The sequence below is a fragment of the Oncorhynchus kisutch genome, linkage group LG8, assembly GCF_002021735.2.
Source record: "Oncorhynchus kisutch isolate 150728-3 linkage group LG8, Okis_V2, whole genome shotgun sequence".
Classification (NCBI taxonomy): Eukaryota; Metazoa; Chordata; class Actinopteri; order Salmoniformes; family Salmonidae; genus Oncorhynchus; species Oncorhynchus kisutch.
In genome coordinates this window covers 74,500,453-74,526,238 of record NC_034181.2, presented here as the reverse complement: position 1 = coordinate 74,526,238, position 25,786 = coordinate 74,500,453, and the positions used below count along the sequence as shown (strand labels likewise).

At 43.1% G+C, this 25,786-nt stretch overlaps 1 protein-coding gene across 4 annotated transcripts in view; it reads right to left on the bottom strand.

The window, feature by feature from the left end:
* Positions 1-25,786, bottom strand: part of LOC109881364 (adenylate cyclase type 2) — a 72,538-nt gene that overhangs the window by 41,634 nt on the left and 5,118 nt on the right. The window contains exon 2 of one of the 4 annotated variants that reach the window (XM_031831212.1): positions 12,516-13,034. The exons of 2 other annotated variants lie outside the window; for them this stretch is intronic. The gene's annotated coding sequence lies outside the window, so the exon portion shown is untranslated. Of the gene's footprint in view, positions 1-1,830; positions 1,943-12,515; positions 13,035-25,786 lie in introns of those variants that run through there. One more of the 4 variants, XM_031831215.1, reaches the window with a different exon arrangement.

Below are 25,786 nucleotides of genomic sequence, written 5' to 3'. Positions count from 1 at the left end.
GTGTACTACTCCCTTCACAGAACAGAGCAAACTGTCTCTAACCAGAATAGAAAGAGGAGTGGGAGGCCCCAGTGGACAACTGAGCAAGAGGACAAGTACATTAGAGTGTCTAGTTTGAGAAAGAGAAGGCGTTGAGACTGGTGTTTTGCGGACTGGTGTTTTGCGGGCCAATGGGTGCAGATGACTCAACACTATACATGTTAGCTACTACAGCGACTGAAATGACTGGAACACTTAACGAGCTGTAGTTAGTTTCGGAATGGGTAGCAAGGAATAAGTAAGTCCTAAATATTTCCCAAACTAAAAGCATTGTATTTGGGACAAATCATTTACTAAACCCTAAACTGCAACTACATCTCATAATGAATAATGTGGAAATTGAGCAAGTTGAGGTGACTAAACTGCTTGGGATAACCGTGGATCAAAACAACAGTAGCTAAGATGGGGAGAAGTCTGTCCATAATAAAGTGCTGCTCTGCCTTCTTAACAACACTATCAACAAGGCAGGTCCTACAGGCCCTGGTTTTGTCGCAACTGGACTACTGTTCAGGAGTGTGGTCAGGTGCCACAAAGAGGAACTTGGAAAAATTGCAGTTGGCTCAGAACAGGGCAGCACGGCTGGCCCTTAAAAGTACACAGAGAGCTAACATTAATGACATGCATGTCAATCTCTCATGGCTCAAAGTGGAAGAGAGATTGATTTCATCATTACTTGTTTTTGTAAAAGGCGTTGACAAGAAGAAGGTACCGAGCTGTCTGTTTAAAACACTAGCACACAGCTTGGACACCCATGCATACCCCACAAGACATGCCACCAGAGGTCTCTTCACAGTCCCCAAGTCCAGAACAGACTATGGGAGGTGCACAGTACTACATAGAGCCATACAGTACTACATAGAGCCATGACTACATGGTACTCTAATCCACATCAGGTAACTGATGCAAGCAGTATAATCAGATTTAAAAAGCAGGTAAAAATACACCTTATGGAACAGTGGGGACTATGAAGTAACACACACGGATTTTGCGCGGTAGCGGAGTATGGGCCTGAGGGCACACAGTGTGTTGTGAATTCTGTAATGAATGTATTGTTATGTTTTTAAAATTGCATAACTGACTTAATTTTGCCAGACCCCAGGAAGAAGGCAGCAGCTAATGGGGATCCATAATAAATACAAATACCACCTATTGATACCCATCTACCAATAGGTGCCCTTTTTTGCAAGGCATTGGAAAACTTCCCTGGGCTTTGTGGTTGAATCCGTGTTTGAAATGAATTGCTCGAATGAGGGACCTATAATTGTATGTATGGGGTACAGAGATGAGGTAGTCATTCAAAAATCATGTTAAACACTATTATTGCACACTGAATGAGTCCATGCAATTGATTATGTGAATCGTTAAGCACATTTTTACTCCTTAACTTATTTAGGCTTGACATAACACAGGTGTTGAATACTTAGAGTCAAGACATTTCAGCTTTATATTTGTTATTCATTTGTAAAAATGTCTAAAAAGATTATTCCACTTTGACATATGGGGTATTGTGTGTAGGCTAGTGACACAAAATCTCATTGTAATCCATTTTACATTCAGACTGTAACACAACAAAATGTGGAATAAGTCAAGGGGTGTAAATACTTTCTGAAGGCACTGTATATCAAGCAAATAAGTGCATTTCACTCAGAGCGCTGCATTCAGTCTCGTTTAACCAGGCTACCAGAGTCAACCAACTCACCACACAACAGGACCCTGTCTGCATAGTCTCACAGCTGACTGAAATATGTACAGTAATGCACTGTCCTTAAATTAGATCAGGCTCCCACTCACCCCCCGTAGCATCATCCAGTGGTATTGAATTAGCTTGGTGCAGCAGGGAGAGCTGCCGAAAGACAATGACATTAACAGGATGTTATCTCAGGCTGTTTTCAGCTCTTTACTTTATCATAGCTTGTTTATGATAAACACAGGAAGCACAGGCAAGAGCGAAAGCGTGGGTCGGAAGCCGGGCCCTTGTCACACACAAGTGTTCCACAAACGCTGTGTCACATACACAGAAGTGGAGCCATCCATTTTGTTACATGACACACACAATGAATGGTCCTGAACAGTGATATTCATAGAAAATGAATCATTAAAAGCCAATATCTAGGTTGAATCAATCAGACTGGGTAATTTCCTGTTCTCTCAAGATGTAGCTAGTTATGGACATGAGAACCACTGCCTGCACATTCAATATCATAAGTGTTCCTTCCTTCCCATACTGAATAATCAATAGCTCCCTGTGCATGCGAGTAAAGTATTTTCTAAAATGGAAACAAAAAGAAAACACTGGAGGAGGAAAGAAAATGAAAAGGAAAGAAAGAAGAGAGCATTGTTTCCAGTCAGTGCAGCCAACCACATCCCTATTTCTGGTTTCATAACCCCTCTGTTAGCAGAGCCAGGCCAGGCTGAGGCGAGCTGGCTAAGTGCCCCAGCCCAGGACCTCTCAACCCACAGCAGCCTGCTAGGGTCTGGCTCTGGACCCCTCTCACGGCCCTCCCTGGCCCTCACGGTCCTCCCTGGCCTCCACCACCACGGCACTGATCATGGAGCCATAATGACTACTCAGTACGCTAGTCAATGAACTACTGACACCACCTCAGAGAAATCTCAGCAAGTACATCATAGAAATATTATGAACTACACACTCAAAACCCTTAAATAACCCCAACAGAGTGCAGTACAGTAGAATATACAACGGGTGGGTCTAATCCTGGATGCTGATTGGTTAAAGATCGCATTCCAGACAGTGTCTATTCCACAAGATACCACTGGCTAAATCTGACGTTGAAATGCCTATTTACACTGTTCCATCTGACTGTGCAATCCACTGTCTCAACCTTGCCAAGCAATTTACATATTCGTTGTAAAAAAGCATTTGGACTTCGTCTTCCATTTCTTTTAGACTAGCATTTGTGTTTCAACAGCAGAGAATTGTAATAACCTTTGGTCTGTCTCTCCGACATTTGCAACATTGTTTCAACTTTGAAATTCGATCTCCAGCTGTCCTATGAACGTATCCGGAGTTGGGACGAGACAGACTGGCAGCTTTTCTCAGCCAGTCAAAATCATGAATCAGCATAATTTTTATGCGTATTTACAAAGAAATGTCAATAGAAAAACACGAAATGCAGCTAGTTTGCTGTCATTCCAGCTTCAGTCTGAAGTGATTGTGTTTGCTATCTCTTCTGAACAGTGGCCTGGTGAGAGAGCAAATGTTCTATGCCAGGCGAAATCGCTAATTTTTATAGATGTATCCTCCCCCCCAAAAAATAACTGGAAAACAGCTTAAACAAACGCAAATACAGATACTTCATTCTAGCTGTGTGAGGACAGACGCTGGAGACGAGAATCAAGTACAGGGAGTGAACATTTAATGAAACACAGACAGGAACAGAATGCAGACAGTGTCTGGACTGGGGAAAACAAAAAAGGACAATAATGCTGACATGGGGATGAAACAGACAGATATAGGGAAGGCAATAAAAAAAGTGAAGGAGTCCAGGTGAGTCCAATAAGCGCAGATGCACGTAATGATGGTGACAGGTGTGCCCGACGAACCGGCCGAGGCGAGAAAGCCCGACGAACCGGCCGAGGCGAGAAAGCCCGACGAACCGGCCGAGGCGAGAAAGCCCGACGAGCCGGCTGAGGCACCACTGGTTCCATCGGCAGCGGCACCCTGAACCGATGTCAAGAACTCCCTGATGCTTCAAATAGTGGTGTCAGCATTCTGTGAGGACAGACGCTGGAGAAGAGAAGCAAGTAGAGGGAGAGAACATTTAATGAAACACGGACAGGAACAGAATACGGACAGCATCTGGACAGGGAGAAAACAAAAATGACAATACTGACATTGGGATGAAACAGAGGAAACAGACAGATATAGGGAAGGCAATCAAAACGTGAAGGAGTCCACGTGAGTCCAATGAGCGCAGGTGTGCGCAATGATGGTGACAGGCCTGGCGCCCTCGAGCTTCAGAGAGGGGAAACGGGAGCAGGCGTGACAGGCTGCATTGTTTGACGTGAATGTGTTAGCCAAAGTTGACTAGCTAGCAAGCAAGGGATAAGAAGGTTGCCAGCCAGTATAGCAACGGAACATTTATAACAAAGACTGGAACAAAAATACTTAATGACTGAGTCGTGTCTTTGGCAACTGAACCAATAGAATGAACAAGCATGTAATGAATAAATAAATAAAAATGAATAAATTCATCAAAATAATGTTAATGAAAATATGTCAATCATTATTTGATTGTGTTTTTAACCCGTTGTATAAAAGTGATAATGCCCTCGAAGCTGGTGTTTAGAAGATACATTGGCACGGTTTGCAACAACACCCATGCCAATATATCCTCCAAACACCGGCTTCTCGGGCATTATCACTTAAGTAGATTTGATGTCTAGACAGTGTTGACCTCTGCTACTGAGGTGTTGTAGGGAGAAAGGGAGGGAGACACCAGCTTCAGCACCAGCTAGGCTTAATGAGGGTAATTTTCCATGGTGCCATACAGTTAAGGGTGTTGACATGGCCATATGGTCCATGTTTTGAACACTGAGCTGTCATAACCTGGTTGTTGTAAATTTTCCAATGAATCATATGAGTCAGTCAGTTGGTGAACCAGTCAGGACTAGACTCTCTTTTACAGCGAATACTGAGAGTACATGAACATACCGGACAATATACAATTTTTTATACCAGTGTTGAATGACATACCTCAGTGAACCAGTCACAACTGAGCTTCCAGAGAGCAGAAGCTGTATTTATTTCCTCAGATTGAAAATGATCTAACTATAAGTACATGAACGAATATACCTGACATCAATATTATGCATACAGTATGTGCTTTCTACTGTATAGACTATTTTTACACAGCTGCAAACTGGGCAAGTGTGACTTTCCATAAGCATGAGTCCACTGCATACTATAGTAGCAGCACTTTGATTGTGTGTGTGTGTGTGTAACATCTAGGCCTATATCTGCGCTCTCCTGAACATGAAGCCAGGCTCATAATGTGACTAAACTCAGGTCCTACAATTCTAGAATGTTTGTGTTTATGACCAACTATGATGTTTAGTGATGCATTGAACAAAAAATGTTCTTCTGGGACCATTAAACATAACCTACTGTGCATGAAAACTGAAACCATACTCACACTAAATTTAGGCTTACCTAAAACCTAGAGCTGGTACAATAAACAGAACATTATCGATATCGACCAAACCGTCCACTCATCGTGGGCATTTGGCTGATATTGTTCATTACGATAAATAACCGATAGGGCCCTACTAGAGAAATGTGAGGTTTAAAATGAAATAAGTTTCCTAATATGGGTGATTGTTAATGGGACAATTGATAGATGCAACATTAGAAGTAGTAACCGTTTCAATAACTACTAATATAAAAAACTATCATGATACATTTTGTTTTACCCCTTTTTCTCTGGTGGCACAGCTGGCACTGCAGTACAGCGCCCTTAACCACTGCACCACCCGGGAGGCCCCATATCATGATTAATGTACTGAATTATCTGGATATGGATTTTTGTCCATATTGCAAAGCTCTACTAAAGCTGGAAATAAAACTGCCATAGCCGTGGGAAATATATATATTTTTTTATTCTGATTTGTCAAAATAAATCTCATCAAAGTAGTGCACTGGGCCTTAATTATTCCTGTAAGAGTGAACCAAAACAGCAGTCAGCAGCACAGGAAAAAAAATTCACATCTTCCCGCGGCCATTTATATAACCTCTCTCCTAGATATAGTGTTTGTAGAGCAGGGTGGTGAGATTGTTTGTAATCAATATCAAATTAAGGCCAGCCAGTCTTTCACAGATGTGATTTCTTTATCACATTAACAAAGGGTTTATTACGCAATAATTGAAGAGCCCTTGATTACTATTGCAACACTGGGTAACACACCCACACATACTATTCACAAAGCATTGATTGACCCTCAGTAATATCAATCAGTCAAGACTGACCAATCTAAATGTTCAAATGCAGCAGTTCATTACTGTAGCACTAGACGAAAGCTTTTAGATCAGAGGATTAAAATCCCCCCTGTGAGTCTGTGCTAGAGGTCGACCAATTAAATCGGAATGGCCGATTAATTAGGGCCGATTTCAAGTTTTCATAACAAATCGGAAATCGGTCTTTTTGGGTGCCGATTTGCCAATTTGTTAAATATTTTTTATACCTTTATTTAACTAGGCATGTCAGTTAAGAACACATTCTTATTTTCAATGACGGCCTAGGAACGGTGGGTTAACTGCCTCGTTCAGGGGCAAAACTACAGATTTTCACCATGTCAGCTCGGGGGATCCAATCTTGCAACCTTACAGTTAACTAGTCCAACGCAATAACGACCTGCCTCTCTCTCTTTGCACTCCACAAGGAGACTGCCTGTTACGCGAATGCAGTAAGCCAAGGTAAGTTGCTAGCTAGCATTAAACTTATCTTATAAAAAACAATCAATCATAATCACTAGTTAACTACACATGGTTGATGATATTACTAGATATTATCTAGCGTGTCCTGCGTTGCATATAATCTGACTGAGCATACAAGCATACAAATATCTAAGTATCTGACTGAGCAGTGGTAGGCAGAAGCAGGCACGTAAACATGAATTCAAACAGCACTTTCGTGCATTTTGCCAGCAGCTCTTCGTTGTGCGTCAAGCATTGCGCTGTTTATGACTTCAAGCCTATCAACTCCCAAGATGAAAGTGAAGTGAAATGGCTAGCTAGTTAGCGCGCGCTAATAGCGTTTCAAACGTCACCCGCTCTGAGCCTTCTAGTAGTTGTTCCCCTTGCTCTGCATGGGTAACGCTGCTTCGATGGTGGCTGTTGTCGTTGTGTTGCTGGTTCGAGCCCAGGGAGGAGCGAAGAGAGGGACGGAAGCTATACTGTTACACTGGCAATACTAAAGTTCCTATAAGAACATCTAATAGTCAAAAGGTTAATGAAATACAAATGGTATAGAGGGAAATAGTTCTATAATTCCTATAATAACTACAACCTAAAACTTCTTACCTGGGAATATTGAAGACTCACGTTAAAAGGAACCACCAGCTTTCATATGTTCTCATGTTCTGAGCAAGGAACTGAAATGTTAGCTTTCTTACATAGCACATATTGCACTTTTACTTTCTTCTCCAACACTTTGTTTTTGCATTATTTAAACCAAATTGAACATGTTTCATTATTTACTTGAGGCTAAATTGATTTTATTAATGTATTATATTAATTTAAAAGAAGTGTTAATTCAGTATTGTTGTAATTGTCATTATTACAAATAAATAAATAAAAATCGGCGGATTAATCGGTATCGGCTTTTTTCGTCCTGCAATAAATCGGTATCGGCGTTGAAAAATCATAATCGGTCAACCTCTAGTCTGTGCACAGACTGACTTCATCCACCCCACCATACTATTTAATTACTAGTACTAGTGTACAAGGCCCATCATTTAATCTGGTTCCACACACAGTTCATCTTCTCATTGCCCCGCCAACCCACAGTCTCTCCACAGGCGGTCCTGAGGTTTAGTCTCTAATAGAGACGGCATGTGGATTAGGCCTACTAGCCTGGTTAAAATAGACTGAACGCCGCTCATTAAATTACTATAGTGTTCTAATTCCTAAGGTCTATGACGCCGCTACACTCAGGCGCTGTAGTTTTCAGTCTGGTTTAGCCAGGCTAGTGGATTACAGCTTCACCACAAATAAAAAAATGTAATCCTCCAGTAATTCCTCCAGAGCAGCAGCAGCTGAGGGTCTTAGGGCTCTGGGTCAGGCAGACGCTGCCTGCGGGTAGGTCTGATGGCCACATCTGTCCTCATTCTGGGGCTTAACATATACAGACAGTTCACATCAGTTAAATGGTGCCTTGTAGTAAGGAGAGATGGGCTTATCGTACAAGCGTCTTTCGGTGCTTGAAAAGCACTAGGAAAAAAACATGTTTTATCACCAGGCAGGTATTTGAAATATTTGAGTATTTTAGTGTTTTTAGCCTACTATTTGAAACTATTTTCAAATACATTATTTTAAATTACCCTAGGACCAAACAGACCAGGGTTTAAAAACTGCAATATGTAACTATTTGGGCTACCTGGACAAATTCACATAGAAATGCAAGTTCTAGATCTTTAATTCTCATTGAAAGCAAGTCTAACAAGTGGTAGATCCTGTTCTATGTGCGTTATTTCTATGCTTCCCGTTCTTAAGTTTTGTTTTTGCATCTTTTACTTTCGGCTTAGTTCAACAGCTTCAAAACAGCTGAAAATACAATATTTGGGGTTATGGAAAATATATTTCACAGAGGTTTAGATGGTACAATGATTATCTACACAATGACTGATTGTTTTGTCACAAAAGGAAATTAGGCTATTAGACTTTTAGCAACCAGGAAATGGCGGAGCGATTTCTGCATAGTGCATGTTTAAATGCATGTATTTAAATATTTGTATTTGAAAATACACTCGACTGTGTATTTCAGTATTTTCAAACACATGGCAATATTCAACTACTTATATTTTCTAAGAAAACATATTCAAATACTTACTTTGAAATGTTTTTGAAAGTAATTGAAATACCCTAAATTGTATTTGAACCAATGATGTGCAGAAATCCAGGACTGTGGATGCTATGTAAAATGGCCAATGAGAGGCTTTGAGGCCTCCGGCCACCATATTGGCACTCCCCAGAAGGAGCAGACCTCCATAGGAATGAATGGAATTCTACAGTAATTCAATAAATGACATATTTTAAAAAGCATTTCTTTGTTGTAGTAGGGTCAATAACATTAGTACCCCCCCAAAAATATATTTTAAGGAATGTCATTTAGTCTTTTAAAATTGTCATGTTCACTTAATATAATTAAAAGTATGCATTAAGGTGTCTGTCAGTCATCTAGGGTTAATACATATCATTAATTTGAACCCAGGTCTGTAAAAGGGACAGGGGGTTAGGGTTTACAAGAATGCTCAGCAGCATGTAAAATACGTAGGATTGAGCAAACATTTTGTGATTTCTGACTTGTAGCATCAGCAGCAGTCGAGGCAGTGACATGGGTGACTTGATTACAGAAAGGAGACGGACAGTAATGTCATTCAGGCATGGTTGCCTTTAAGTTGATCTCATCGGGCGTACAATGTCCTCTTTAAGATGTTCACCTGTAAGTGTTTTCTTCTGTAAGTGTCTTGAAAGAGGTGGTGCAGACTGCCTGTTTGCACAAATAGAAAAAGTATTGTTCATTCTGAGCATACCGTGAAGGCCTGAGGCAGTGCTTAGAAGCTTTACTACCAGTTGATGCCAAACATGTCAGTGCATTGATGTGTGTGTGTGTGTGTGTGTGTGTGTGTGTGTGTGTGTGTGTGTTTGAAAGGAGTGTGTGTAAATGGCAGCTTGTGTGTATGCAGCATGGGAGACTTTAAAAACTTAGTGACGTGTGTAGTGAGGATTTGACAGCAGGGAGTGATCGTCGGTCACCCCGTATGCCAGAGAGCCAGAACACTCAAAGCTAGCAGCTGCTTGGCCCAACTCCAATCCTCCAGACTCAGTCATTGGGGACCAGATCAGAGAGTCTACACACCCTCCGGGCAGGGCCGCAGAGCAGGGCCAGAGGACAGGGCTACAGTGGACAGGGCCTGACAGCAACGGTTAAGCATCAGCCTCACCCAGTTACTGAAATTGTGATCCCCTGCTGATGACAATAGCTCGAAAAGACGACATTAGAGAGGGCAACTCTGCATGTGCCTTAAGTGTAGCAGAGAGCACGCACTGTTAGGTTCTCAATTACAGCTGCGCTGCGGAGAACAACCAACCAGACAGCAGGAGTGACGCAGGAGAAGCTCAGGGACCACAGGGAGCTCTCATTACCCTCACTGCCTTCTTTGAGGACTACTGGAGTGGATGTGTATGGAGCCGGGAGAAGACTAATGCCTAATGCATCCCCCTTTCCTCCCCATCCTCAATGTGCACGAGTCGTGTCATCATTGTTGATTAGGGCACAGCCTCTTTGTCTGTATCTGTGTCCTTCGTTGGGGCCTGCCCAGTGAATTATCACTAAACGTCCTGATCCTAGGATGGAGTTTTGTATCTACACTAATATATCCCGATTTCCTCTCAGGTCCTGAGCCTTACACTACTTTGTCTCCTGTTGCCACGGAGACTCGCACAGCTCTCAATGCATCCCTTGTCTGTGCCAGCGGGTAACCCATATGTGCAGAGCTAGCGTTACAGTTTCTTTTTAAAGCTCCTCCTGTATTCACCAAGGAATGTAACCGAAAAGGACTCAGTCTAACAACCACACAGTCAGGAATGTCTGAAGCAACCAGCACCCTTCCTGGTGGAGAGTTTCCTACTGTGGTAGAGAGTTGAGCTAAAGGAGAGGCTACTGTCTATAGCTGGGTGTGTCTGGTGTACTAGGGACTGTGGTGGGGCTGGAGAATGGAGATGACAGCCTACTCCTCAACACAAGTCATTGCCAGATGCCCTTACACAGTGTTTCTCAGCCAAAACCATACAAGTGTGAAGTGTACACTCCAAGTGTTACTGCTAGTAGTATACCATATCAACATGGTAATGACTCATTTCAGTGGTATGATCTTGACTGGGTGCTGTTAAATAACCACAGGATAGGAAACCAATTAAACATCTTTCCAGGAAATAGGCAACAGTATATCAATGAGCAACCGAGCTGACTTTAGTCAGAGGATGGAAGATAGTTCAGCCAAACACCACAGGAATTTCCTCCTTTCACTGGATTCCACAGCTCCATTGTCCAGAACCTTCACTGGTTCACTTACCGGCTGGTGTTAGAAAACAACAAAAACACACATGCCGACTTACTCTTTCACTACACAGATGTGTCCAATTAAAAACTGGACGCTGACTTAAACGGCATAAAGAGCCATTATTCTATGCCAGGAGTATATAACTCTTACCCTACGAGGTCCAGAGCCTGCTGGTTTTCTATTCTATCTGATAATTAAATGCACACACCTGGTGTCCCAGTGCCTGATTAGAAGGGAAGAATGGGGGGGGGGAGCAGTGGAACAAGCTTCGAAGTCCAGATTTTCATTTGAGGGTTCTATGCCATTTAGCAGTTTCTCCTTTTTTTGTTGAAAAACAGGCATTATCCTTCTCATGGCATTAATTTACACACCAGAGCAGTAGCATACTTTACTCTACATACAGTTGTTATAGTCCTCTTTCCTAATTGTATCACCTCTCATAAGTACGGCTTGTTAGAAGTGAAAACCATGCCTACAGTAAGAGTGATGTCATGGAAAGACTGAGGTATGTAGGTACTGTATGAGTTAGTAATAGCATGTGTATCTTACACTCCCCCCCCCCCCCCCTTTCGCTCTCAACCACCTGTGGATTACCCGGCAGTGGTTCTGACAGCATTTAAATGCCTCTAATATAAGAACATAGAAACCCAGACAACAGCATCAAGGCAACCAAGGTTGAGGAAATGTAATTTCCCCTTTCTCGGTCTCTAATTCTCTCTCTCTTTCTCCTCACAGTCACACACACAGAGCACATTTAGGGAACTGATTAACCCCACTTATTCTTGCATTCAGAAGCAAAAAACAACAGAGACATGGTTAAGTGTATTACAGAGTGTCAATAAAGCCACTAATTCACATGCATAATCAGCTAACAATGGGACAAATGGATCTCCAAATGAATCCTGATGGCTTTTTCACACTGCATCCAAGCATGTGGGTCTACTTTCGCATCAAAATAGTCTTGCCAAGGCGAACCTTAGTCAACACCATAGTCAACCACAGTCTAATTTCCTTAGCAACCGTGATTCATTTCCCTGACAACAGGGCAAGGACATGTTCATAAAGGGAAGCTTCAACAGCTGCAACAGTCAGTCAGCCTCAGTCTTTGACAAATGATGTTAGTGAAAGCAATGATTGATGTCATTACCGGAGCACAAAATATATAAATTAATCTGTTTTCTGGATAACTCTGTTAGAAGCAGGCTATGGTTTTGTATCCGACAAGGACCATGTCATTTTCAGTTCAGCCCTCCAAGGTCAACTATGTTGCAATAGGCTTAGAACTCCATAGGGTTACAATACGTTCATATATTGAAAAGGGGATCGACCATAGGCCAGGGGATTCTTTCATCAAAACAGCAAGGCCATTTCTATAGCTAAAGGTTGTGCTTTGTCAGCTGGAACAGGGTTTCCCAAACTCGGTCCTGCCCCGCCCCCCGCGCACATTTTGTCTTTTGCCCTAGCATTACACAGCTGATTCAAATAACCAACTCATCATCAAGCTTTGATTATTTGAATCGTCTGTGTAGTGCTAGGGGGGGGGGGGACGAAAAGTGCACCCAGGGTGGGCCCCAGGACCGAGTTTGGGAAACCCTGAGCTGGAAGACAGAACATACTTAGTTGGCTTGATGAGTAATGTATTACATGAAGATGTTCCAATTCACCTCTGACCTTACCTGAAATCAATGCTCGTCTCTCCACTGTCAGGTAGAGGCCAGTGCATCACATACAACTGATGACAGTCCTGGTCCTTGTGTGACTGACAGCATGATAAAAGGATGATATGTGGGGTGGCGGCCACATCTAGAGGATCCAGTTGCTCACAGGGCAAAACACAAAAGCATCCATTCGCTCACTGTGGTGCGGTCTTCTCTAAACAATAGACCAGCCAAAGTCCATCCAATCCCTGCATCCCTTCCTGCTTCCTCCAGCTTAGGGTCAGTGTGTTCCTCACTATTCAGCCAAACAGGTCCTCAACAACCTCTCTTCAAACAGAGACCCAATCATGAAAAATCAGTCATTAACTAACCGAGCACAATGAGGGTCTGTTGAACATGTTTCCAGTCTGCAACCGTCCCTCCAGCTACTGCAAACCTCTCTGTGGCAAGCAAGAAATACCCATCCGAGAGAGAGCATACAGTACACCCTAACAATAAGAACAAATCATACATTACAGTCCAGGTCCACGACACAACCTGTAAGACATAACATTGCATCATTAGAATCACCTTGTAATAATGAGAGTTAGCATCTTTTACATTGGCAATGCATTGTACTTCCATATTAGCAAAGTATTCAGATAAACACTCACCAAACCAAGGACAGCACCCTCTAACCCTCTGTTCCAATAGGACAGTAATGGCGATGAAGTCACCCCACTTACTCATACTTATTTGTTCCAACTCAAAATGCCAACTCTGACTAATCCCCAAATGGCATTGTCTTTGATAAAAAGGACACCCAGCTAAAATACTGTCGCTAGGTGAGCTGTGAAAAGCTTGGCATCGTCAAATGGCACTTATCCAGTTAGGGTGCTGTCATAGACATAACACAATGTCCTTGAGCCGCAAGCATAAAGAACGCAAAAAAAATAACGGGATCGAAAAAGAGAATAACACCCACACACAATCATACGCTAGGCAGAAACACGCACACAGTGTAAACGCACACATGGACTCAGTCTACTTACACACATGCATCGAGTTGTCATCTCTAGAGCATATGCAGAAGTATTGGTAGCTAATTGCAAACACAAGCACACAGACTGTGGACTTTTATCCATCCCAACATCTAGGGAGTGTGAGTTCACGTTGGAATGTTTTATTGCCCAGCCCCATGATGGTGGATTCTGATGAGTGGTTTCACAAGGGCTACCAGTGGTTTCCTGGAAATGGAACAATTAACCGGACAATGACGTGAAGAGCACTTTCTCCACTGATGGGATGGAATACTCTAAGCACCACATCACTATAACACCCATCCACTTCAAACAGGAGAAACAAATGAGCCCTTGCAACAAAGACCCAATTATGTTACTTTACAAAAATTATGATATGGTCAAATATCACATTTTTGGAATGTGTTTACCACATAAAGTCTCATTATTGAAAGACCGAAAGAGAAATGTGACGACACAATTATGTATGCAAGTTTTTAATTTTATACCTCCTTGCCATACTTCTTATCATGATTCATCAAGTCTATAATTATTTTTTATAAATGCACATATGGTTTTTAGTCTATAGGATTCAAATAGGCCAATACGCCCCCAAGGCAGTCTCACTGAGTCTTCTCAGCTCTTCAGAAGAGACTGCCGGTGCTCAGAACTGCAGCCCGGGACAGAGAGGCTCAAGGTAATACTAGCTGGATGAAATCTGTATATACTGCTATACTGCATATTTCAATGCTACACACTGACATCCAAACATCTTGGAGCTTAAAACAAGCATTTTGATGCACCTGCGATAGCATCTGCAAATCTGTGTACACAACAAATAAACGTTAATTTGATATTTTTTGGTAAAACATTGAAATCTAAAGCCTATTGGAAAAGAAAAACCTGCACATGCAAACTAATCTGGTCATGACTTGTTTGAAAGTGTTGAAAGAAAGCACATCCTTAGACTGTGGGTCTGCTTTAGGGGAATTTAACTCATCTACAATGCCGTCAGAAAATATTCAGACTCCTTGAATTATCTACATTTTGTTACGTTACAGCCTTATTCTAAAATGTATTCAATAGTTTTTTTCTCCCTCATCAGGGTAGCCTAGTGGTTAGAGCGTTGGTCTAGTTCAAACCCCCGAGCTGACAAGGTACAAATCTGTCGTTCTGCCCCTGAACAGGCAGTTAACCCACTGTTCCTAGGCCGTCATTGAAAATAAGAATTTGTTCTTAACTGACTTGCCTAGTTAAATAAAGATAAAAATTAATTAATTAAAAAAAAAAATAATCTACACACAATACCCCATAATGACAAAGCAAAAACAGGTTTAGACATTTTTGCTAAAAAAACTGAAATATCACATTTACACAAGTATTCAGTCCTTTGTTGAAGCAATTTTGGCAGCAAACACAGCAGAGTCTTCTTGGGTATGACGCTACAAGCTTGGCACATCTGTATTTGGAGACTTTCTCCCATTCTTCTCTGCAGATCCGCTCAATCTCTGTCAGGTTGGATGGGAAGCGATGCTGCACAGCTATTTTCAGGTCTCTCCGGTGATGTTCGATTAGGTTCAAGTACGGGCTCTGGCTAGGCCACTCAAGGACAATCAGAGACTTGTCCCGAAGCCACTCCTGCGTTGTCTTGGCTGTGTGCTTAGGGTTGTTGTCCTATTGGCGTAGCAGTAAGTCGTCCTGTCGTGTCGTGTCCCTGTATATTTTGTTTATATTTTGTTTATTTTTCGTTTTTTTACATATTTTTCGTTTTTTACATAGCTATCCCTTTAAAAACATTTTGCTAAACCTAAGCTTCCAAATACGCTGGATCTTCACAACTAGCTATCTAGCTAAACTGCAACCCTGGATGATTACCCCTGGCTAGCGTTTCCACCCACTTAGCTTGAAGCTAGCCCGGCCTGCGCTACCACCGTAGCATACTCCTGAGCTACAATACCCGGGCCCACGACCGGTCTATCGATGTCACCGCATGAAGAGGAATAAACAGACTCACCCCATCGCGACGTCCCCCAAAGGCTAACTCTCTAGCCCTCGCTATCTCCCTGCTTGCTAATTCGGCCTGCTAACTGCTAGCTTGTCCAGCTCCGGTCCGCTAACTGCTACCTTGTCTAGCCCGGGCCTACAAACTGTTAGCTTGTTAGCACAGGCCTGCTAACCGCCTGAATCGCCGCGTCCCAAACGCCCACCGGACCCATATTTACTTTCTATCTCTTTTGACTTTTAATTTGTTTATACCTTCCGGAAACCTGCCTCACCCAATGTGATACGGAATCGCTATTATTTTTTATTTATTTTTAGAACACACTCAAGAACCTCCAGAAGCTAACCAGCTAACTAGCTACAAGCTATTTAGTCATTGTTCGTTTTTTTAACCTGGATAACACTCGCCAGTCCAGCTTCCCTTCCCCATCCACCGCTGCCCCCTGGACACTGATCTCTTGGCTACATAGCTGATGCACGCTGGACTGTCCATAAATCACGGTACTCCATTCTGCTTGTTTGTTTTATCTGTTGGCCCCGTTGCCTAGTCTACGCCATTTTACGCTGTTGTTGTGCTAGCTGATTAGCTGTTGTCTCACCTACTGTTTTAGCTAGCTTTCCCAATTCAACACCTGTGATTACTGTATGCCTCGCTGTATGTCTCTCTCAAATGTCAATATGCCTTGTATACTGTTGTTCAGGTTAGTTATCATTGTTTTAGTTCACAATGGAGCCCCTAGTTCCACTCTTCATACCCCTGATAACTCCTTTGTCCCACCTCCCACACATGCGGTGACCTCACCCATTACTACCAGCATGTCCAGAGATACAACCTCTCTCATCATCACCCAGTGCCTGGGCTTACCTCCGCTGTACCCGCACCCCACCATACCCCTGTCTGCGCATTATGCCCTGAATATATTCTACCATGCCCAGAAACCTGCTCCTCTTATTCTCTGTCCCCAACGCTCTAGGCGACCAGTTTTGATAGCCTTTAGCCGCACCCTCATACTACTCCTTCTCTGTTCCGCGGGTGATGTGGAGGTAAACCCAGGCCCTGCATGTCCCCAGGCACCCTCATTTGTTGACTTCTGTGTTCGAAAAAGCCTTGGTTTCATGCATGTCAACATCAGAAGCCTCCTCCCTAAGTTTGTCTTACTCACTGCTTTAGCACACTCTGCTAACCCTGATGTCCTTGCTGTGTCTGAATCCTGGCTCAGGAAGGCCACCAAAAATTCAGAGATTTCCATACCCAACTATAACATCTTCCGTCAAGATAGAACTGCCAAAGGGGGAGGAGTTGCAGTTTACTGCAGAGATGGCCTGCAAAGTAATGTCATACTTTCCAGGTCCATACCCAAACAGTTCGAACTACTAATTTTGAAAATTACTCTCTCCAGAAATAAGTCTCTCACGGTTGCCGCCTGCTACCGACCCCCCTCAGCTCCCAGCTGTGCCCTGGACACCATTTGTGAATTGATCGCCCCCCATCTAGCTTCAGAGTTTGTTCTGTTAGGTGACCTAAACTGGGATATGCTTAACACCCCGCCAGTCCTACAATCTAAGCTAGATGCCCTCAATCTCACACAAATCATCAAGGAACCCACCAGGTACAACCCTAACTCTGTAAACAAGGGCACCCTCATAGACGTCATCCTGACCAACTGGCCCTCCAAATACACCTCCGCTGTCTTCAACCAGGATCTCAGCGATCACTGCCTCATTGCCTGTATCCGCTACGGAGCCGCAGTCAAACGACCACCCCTCATCACTGTCAAACGCTCCCTAAAACACTTCTGTGAGCAGGCCTTTCTAATCGACCTGGCCCGGGTATCCTGGAAGGACATTGACCTCATCCCGTCAGTTGAAGATGCCTGGTCATTCTTTAAAAGTAACTTCCTCACCATTTTAGATAAGCATGCTCCGTTCAAAAAATGCAGAACTAAGAACAGATACAGCCCTTGGTTCACCCCAGACCTGACTGCCCTCGACCAGCACAAAAACATCCTGTGGCGGACTGCAATAGCATCGAATAGTCCCCGTGATATGCAACTGTTCAGGGAAGTCCGGAACCAATACACGCAGTCAGTCAGGAAAGCTAAGGCCAGCTTCTTCAGGCAGAAGTTTGCATCCTGTAGCTCCAACTCCAAAAAGTTCTGGGACACTGTGAAGTCCATGGAGAACAAGAGCACCTCCTCCCAGCTGCCCACTGCACTGAGGCTAGGTAACACGGTCACCACTGATAAATCCATGATTATCGAAAACTTCAATAAGCATTTCTCAACGGCTGGCCATGCCTTCCGCCTGGCTACTTCAACCTCGGCCAACAGCTCCGCCCCCCCCGCAGCTCCTCGCCCAAGCCTCTCCAGGTTCTCCTTTACCCAAATCCAGATAGCAGATGTTCTGAAAGAGCTGCAAAACCTGGACCCGTACAAATCAGCTGGGCTTGACAATCTGGACCCTCTATTTCTGAAACTATCTGCCACCATTGTCGCAACCCCTATTACCAGCCTGTTCAACCTCTCTTTCATCTCGTCTGAGATCCCCAAGGATTGGAAAGCTGCCGCAGTCATCCCCCTCTTCAAAGGGGGAGACACCCTGGACCCAAACTGTTACAGACCTATATCCATCCTGCCCTGCCTAGCTAAGGTCTTCGAAAGCCAAGTCAACAAACAGGTCACTGACCATCTCGAATCCCACCGTACCTTCTCCGCTGTGCAATCTGGTTTCCGAGCCGGTCATGGGTGCACCTCAGCCACACTCAAGGTACTAAACGACATCATAACCGCCATCGATAAAAGACAGTACTGTGCAGCCGTCTTCATCGACCTCGCCAAGGCTTTCGACTCTGTCAATCACCATATTCTTATCGGCAGACTCAGTAGCCTCGGTTTTTCGGATGACTGCCTTGCCTGGTTCACCAATTACTTTGCAGACAGAGTTCAGTGTGTCAAATCGGAGGGCATGCTGTCCGGTCCTCTGGCAGTCTCTATGGGGGTGCCACAGGGTTCAATTCTCGGGCCGACTCTTTTCTCTGTGTATATCAATGATGTTGCTCTTGCTGCGGGCGATTCCCTGATCCACCTCTACGCAGACGACACCATTCTATATACTTTCGGCCCGTCTTTGGACACTGTGCTATCTAACCTCCAAACAAGCTTCAATGCCATACAACACTCCTTCCGTGGCCTCCAACTGCTCTTAAACGCTAGTAAAACCAAATGCATGCTTTTCAACCGGTCGCTGCCTGCACCTGCATGCCCGACTAGCATCACCACCCTGGATGGTTCCGACCTAGAATATGTGGACGTCTATAAGTACCTAGGTGTCTGGCTAGACTGCAAACTCTCCTTCCAGACTCATATCAAACATCTCCAATCGAAAATCAAATCAAGAGTCGGCTTTCTATTCCGCAACAAAGCCTCCTTCACTCAAGCCGCCAAGCTTACCCTAGTAAAACTGACTATCCTACCGATCCTCGACTTCGGCGATGTCATCTACAAAATGGCTTCCAACACTCTACTCAGCAAACTGGATGCAGTCTATCACAGTGCCATCCGTTTTGTCACTAAAGCACCTTATACTACCCACCACTGCGACTTGTATGCTCTAGTCGGCTGGCCCTCGCTACATATTCGTCGCCAGACCCACTGGCTCCAGGTCATCTACAAGTCTATGCTAGGTAAAGCTCCGCCTTATCTCAGCTCACTGGTCACGATGGCAACACCCATCCGTAGCACGCGCTCCAGCAGGTGTATCTCACTGATCATCCCTAAAGCCAACACCTCATTTGGCCGCCTTTCGTTCCAGTACTCTGCTGCCTGTGACTGGAACGAATTGCAAAAATCGCTGAAGTTGGAGACTTTCATCTCCCTCACCAACTTCAAACATCAGCTATCTGAGCAGCTAACCGATCGCTGCAGCTGTACATAGTCTATTGGTAAATAGCCCACCCTTTTCACCTACCTCATCCCCGTACTGTTTTTATTTATTTACTTTTCTGCTCTTCTGCACACCAATATCTCTACCTGTACATGACCATCTGATCTTTTATCACTCCAGTGTTAATCTGCAAAATTGTAATTATTTGCCTACCTCCTCATGCCTTTTGCACACATTGTATATAGACCCCCCCTTCGTTTTCTACTGTGTTATTGACTTGTTAATTGTTTACTCCATGTGTAACTCTTTGTTGTATGCTCACACTGCTATGCTTTATCTTGGCCAGGTCGCAGTTGCAAATGAGAACTTGTTCTCAACTAGCCTACCTGGTTAAATAAAGGTGAAATAAAAAAATAAAAAAAATAAAAAAATTGGAAGGTGAACCCTTGCCCCAGTCTGAGGTCCTGAGCACTCTGGAGCAGGTTCATCAAGGATCTCTCTGTACGTTGCTCCGTTCCTCTTTCCCTCGATCCAGACTAGTCTCCCGGTCCCTGCTGCTGAAAAACATCCCCACAGCATGATGCTACCACCACCATGCATCACCGTAGGGATGGTGCCAGATTTCCTCCAGACGTGACGCTTGGCATTCAGGCCAAAGAGTTTAATCTTGGTTTCATCAGGCCAGAGAATCTTGTTTCTCATTGAGTCTTCAGGTGCCTTTTGGCAAACTCTAAGCGGGCTGTTATGTGTCTTTTACTGAAGAGTGGCTTCCATCTTGCCACTATATCATAAAGGCCTGACTGGTGGAGTGCTGCAGAGATGGTTGTCCTTCTGGGAGGTTCTCCCATCTCCTCAGAGGAACTCGAGAGTGCTGTCATAGTGAACATCGGGTTCTTGGTCACCTCCCTGATTAAGGGCCTCCTCCCCCGATTGATCAGTTTGGCTGGGCAGCCAGCTATAGGTAGTCTTGGTGGTTACAAACTACTTCCATATTAAGAATGATGGAGGCCACGGTGTTCTTGGGGACCTTCAATGCTAAAAAAAACAATTGGTACCCTTCCCAAGATATGTGCCTCGATACAATCCTGTCTCTGAGCTCTACGGACAATTCCTTCGACCTCATGGCTTGGTTTTTGCTCTGACACTCACTGTCAACTGTGGAACCTGAAATATATATTTAAAAAATATATATATATAAATATATATATATATATATATATTTCACCTTTATTTAACCAGGTAGGCTAGTTGAGAACAAGTTCTCATTTACAACTGCGACCTGGCCAAGATAAAGCATAGCAGTGTGAACAGACAGCAACACAGAGTTACACATGGAGTAAACAATAAACAAGTCAATAACACAGTAGAGAAAAAAAGTCTATATACAGTGCCTTGCGAAGGTATTCGGCCCCCTTGAACTTTGCGACCTTTTGCCACATTTCAGGCTTCAAACATAAAGATATAAAACTGTATTTTTTTGTGAAGAATCAACAACATGTGGGACACAATCATGAAGTGGAACGACATTTATTGTATATTTAAAAAAAAAAAAATTTTTTTAAAAACTGAAAAATTGGGCGTGCAAAATTATTCAGCCCCTTTACTTTCAGTGCAGCAAACTCTCTCCAGAAGTTCAGTGAGGATCTCTGAATGATCCAATGTTGACCTAAATGACTAATGATGATAAATACAATCCACCTGTGTGTAATCAAGTCTCCGTATAAATGCACCTGCACTGTGATAGTCTCAGGAGGTCCGTTAAAAGCGCAGAGAGCATCATGAAGAACAAGGAACACACCAGGCAGGTCCGAGATACTGTTGTGAAGAAGTTTAAAGCCGGATTTGGATACAAAAAGATTTCCCAAGCTTTAAACATCCCAAGGAGCACTGTGCAAGCGATAATATTGAAATGGAAGGAGTATCAAACCACTGCAAATCTACCAAGACCTGGCCGTCCCTCTAAACTTTCAGCTCATACAAGGAGAAGACAGATCAGAGATGCAGCCAAGAGGCCCATGATCACTCTGGATGAACTACAGAGATCTACAGCTGAGGTGGGAGACTCTGTCCATAGGACAACAATCAGTCGTACATTACACAAATCTGGCCTTTATGAAAGAGTGGCAAGAAGAAAGCCATTTCTTAAAGATATCCCTAAAAAGTGTTGTTTAAAGTTTGCCACAAGCCACCTGGGAGACACACCAAACATGTGGACATGCTCTGGTCAGATGAAACCAAAATTGAACTTTTTGGCAACAATGCAAAACGTTATGTTTGGCGTAAAAGCAACACAGCTCATCACCCTGAACACACCATCCCCACTGTCAAACATGGTGGTGGCAGCATCATGGTTTGGGCCTGCTTTTCTTCAGCAGGGACAGGGAAGATGGTTCAAATTGATGGGAAGATGGATGGAGCCAAATACAGGACCATTCTGGAAGAAAACCTGATGGAGTCTGCAAAAGACCTGAGACTGGGACAACAAGACAATGATCCAAAACATAAAGCAAAATCTACAATGGAATGGTTCAAAAATAAACATATCCAGGTGTTAGAATGGCCAAGTCAAAGTCCAGACCTGAATCCAATTGAGAATCTGTGGAAAGAACTGAAAACTGCTGTTCACAAATGCTCTCCATCCAACCTCACTGAGCTCGAGCTGTTTTGCAAGGAGGAATGGGAAAAAAATTCAGTCTCTCGATGTGCAAAACTGATAGAGACATACCCCAAGCAACTTACAGCTGTAATCGCAGCAAAAGGTGGCGCTACAAAGTATTAACTTAAGGGGGCTGAATAATTTTGCACACCCAATCTTTCAGTTTTTGATTTGTTAAAAAAGTTTGAAATATCCAATAAATGTCGTTCCACTTCATGATTGTGTCCCACTTGTTGTTGATTCTTCACAAAAAAATACTGTTTTATATCTTTATGTTTGAAGCCTGAAATGTGGCAAAAGGTCGCAAAGTTCAAGGGGGCCGAATACTTTCACAAGGCACTGTACGTTGTGTGCAAAAGGCATGAGGAGGTAGGCGAATAATTACAATTTAGCAGATTAACACTGGAGTGATAAATTATCAGATGGTCATGTGCAGGTAGAGATACTGGTGTGCAAAAGAGCAGAAAAGTAAATAAATAAAAACAGTATGGGGATGAGGTAGGTAAATTGGGTGGGCTATTTACCGATGGACTATGTACAGCTGCAGCGATCGGTTAGACGTGTGTGCCTTTCCAAATCATGTCCAATCAATTGAATTTACCACAAGTGGACTTCAATCGAGTAGTAGAAACATCTCAAGGATGACCAATGGAAACAGGATGCCAAACAGGACTTCGTTTTTCACAATCCCTGTCTTTTAATCCTCGTACAAATTCCCTGTTTTAGGTCAGTTAGGATCCCCACTTTATTTTAAGAATGTGAAATGTCAGAATAATAGTAGAGAGAATGATTTATTTCAGCTTTTATTTCATCACATTCGCAGTGGGTCAGAAGTTGACATACTCTCAATTAGTATTTGGTAGCATTGCCTTTAAATTGTTTAACTTGGGTCAAACGTTTTGGGTAGCCTTCCACAAGCTTCCCACAATAAATTAGGTACATTTTGGCCCATTCCTCCTGACAGAGCTGGTGTAACTGAGTCAGGTTTGTAGATCTCCTTGCTTGCACATGCTTTTTCAGTTCTGCCCACAAATTTTCTATAGGATTGAGGTCAGGGCTTTGTGATGGCCACTCCAATACCTTGACTTTGTTGTCCTTAAGCCATTTTTCCACAACTTTGGAAGTATGCTTGGAGTCATTGTCCATTTGGAAGACCCATTTGCGACCAAGCTTGAACTTCCTGACTGATGTCTTGAGATGTTGCGTCAATATATCCACATCATTTTCCTACCTCATGATGCCATCTATTTTGTGAACTGCACCAATCCCTCCTGCAGCAAAGCACCCCCACAACATGATGCTGCCACCCCGTGCTTCATGATTGGGATGGTGTTCTTTGGCTTGCAAGCATCCGCCTTTCTCCTCCAAACATAACGATGGTCATTATGACCAAACAGTTCTATTTTTGTTTCATCAGACCAGAGGAAATTTCTCAAAAAAGTACAATCTTTGTCCCAATGTGCAGTTGCAAACCGTAGTCTGGCTTTTTTAATTATGGTTTTGGAGCAGTGGCTTCTTCATTGCGGAGCGGCCTTTCAGGTTATGTCGATAGAGGGCTTGTTTTACTGTGGAAAAATATACTTTTGTACCTGTTTCCTCCAGCATCTTCACAAGGTGCTTTGCTGTTGTTCTGGGATTGATTTGCACTTTTCGCAAACAAAGTCCGTTCATCTCTAGGAGACAGAACACGTCTCCTTCCTGAGCGGCATGACGGCTGCGTGGTCCCATGGTGTTTATACGTTTATACTTGCGTACTATTGTTTGTACAGATGAACGTGGTATCTTCAGGCATTTGGAAATTGCTCCCAAGGATGAACCAGACTTGTGGAGGTCTACAATTGTTCTACAATTTCCCCATGATGTCAGGCAAAGAGGCACTGAATTTGAAGGTCGGCCTTGAAATACATCCACAGGTACACCTTCAATTGACTCAAATTATGTCAATTAGCCTATCAGAAGCTTCTAAAGCCAAAACGTAATTTTCTGGAATTGTCCAAGCTGTTTAAAGGCAGTCAACTAAGTGTATGTAAACTTCTGACCCCCTGGAATTGTGATACAGTGAATTATAAATGAAATAATCTGTCTGTAAACAATTGTTGGAAACATTACTTGTGTCATGCACAAAGTAGATGTCCTATCAGACTTCCCAAAACTATATTTGGTAACAAGAAATGTGTGGAGTGGTTGAAAAACTAGTTTTAATGACACCAACCTAAGTGTATGTAAACTTCCAACTTCAACTGTATGTAAATAAGGTATTTCTGTTTTTATGTTTAATACATTTGCAGAAATGTCTAAAAACCTGTTTTCACTTTGTCATGATGGAGTATTCTGTGTAGATTGCTAAGGATTTGTATTTATTTCATCCATTTTAGAATAAGGCTGTAACGTATCATAATGTGGAAAAAGTCTAGGGGTTTAAATACTTTCTGAAGGCACTGTAAACTGAACTATAAACGCAACATGCACACAATTTCAGAGATTTTGCTGAGTTGCAGTTCATAGAAGGAAATCAAATTAAATAAATTCATTAGGCCCTAATCTATGGTTTTCACATGACTGGGCAAGGGCACAGCCATGGGTGGGCATAGGCCCACCCACTTGGGAGCCAGGCCCAGCTAATCAGACTGAGTGTTTCCACATAAAAGGGCTTTATTACAAACAGAAATGCACCATAGTAGAGAAATTAACATTAAATTATCTGGAAACATCTCTGGTGGACATTCCTGCAGTCAGCATGCCAATTGCATGCTCCCTCAAAACTTGAAACATCTGTGGCATTGTGTTGCATGACAAAACTAGAGTGGCCTTTAATTGTCCCCAGCACAATGTGCTCCTGTGTAATGATCATGCTGTTTAATACGATTCTCTATATGCCACTCCTGTCTGGTGGGTGGATTATCTTGGCAAAGGAGAAATGCTCACTAACAGGGATGTAAACAAATATGTGCACAAAATTAGAGAAATAAGCTTTTTGTGCATATGGAACATTTCTGGGATCTTTTATTTCAGCTCATGAAACACGGGACCAACACTTTATATTTTTGTTCAGTGTAGTGCCAATGTCCTTTCGAGGAAATCTAACTCGATATTATTGACAGACTCAGAAAGTTGAGTCATTTTTGACAGTAAAAAGACCACATAACAAGTCTGTCCTGAGGTAAACTAATGAGTCACAGCTCCCTCAGACTTGTCCATCAGCGTGTGAGAGAACAGAGATGACATTCAGACAAAGGCTGGTGCCTGACATTCCTCCATTACATGACACTCAGCAACTCCTTATATACAGACTTCTCGTATGGATCCAGGCAATTAGCCAGACCACCTGGTCAGAGGTTAGTCCTAGGGTCTGTTTTGTTCACATCAAGAGATGTTGTCAACAACTTTTCATTTGACGTGGGGGAAATTAGCCTGTTTGATTTGGGTTTGGTGTGGTGGTGATTAGTGCACTCATAAATGATTATCCAAGTTGACTACTGGAGTCACAGGGAAAATCATATGACAACCAAACTTAACTACCATACCCCCGTACTGCACAACCTAAGCATATGCTGGGAATAGTGGAAGGAGGTCATGCCTTCCATCTAGTTTCCCTCCTCGATGTTGCAACAATTACATCCAGTAATTCTCCAATCTGCTAACAGTGGTCTGGTAATCATCATTTAAATGAGGTGTGAAGACTGCCTGCCTGGCTTGCTACTAAGGCTGGGTAGGTAGTGGCACACCTCACAAAAGGCAGCACACAACCAAAC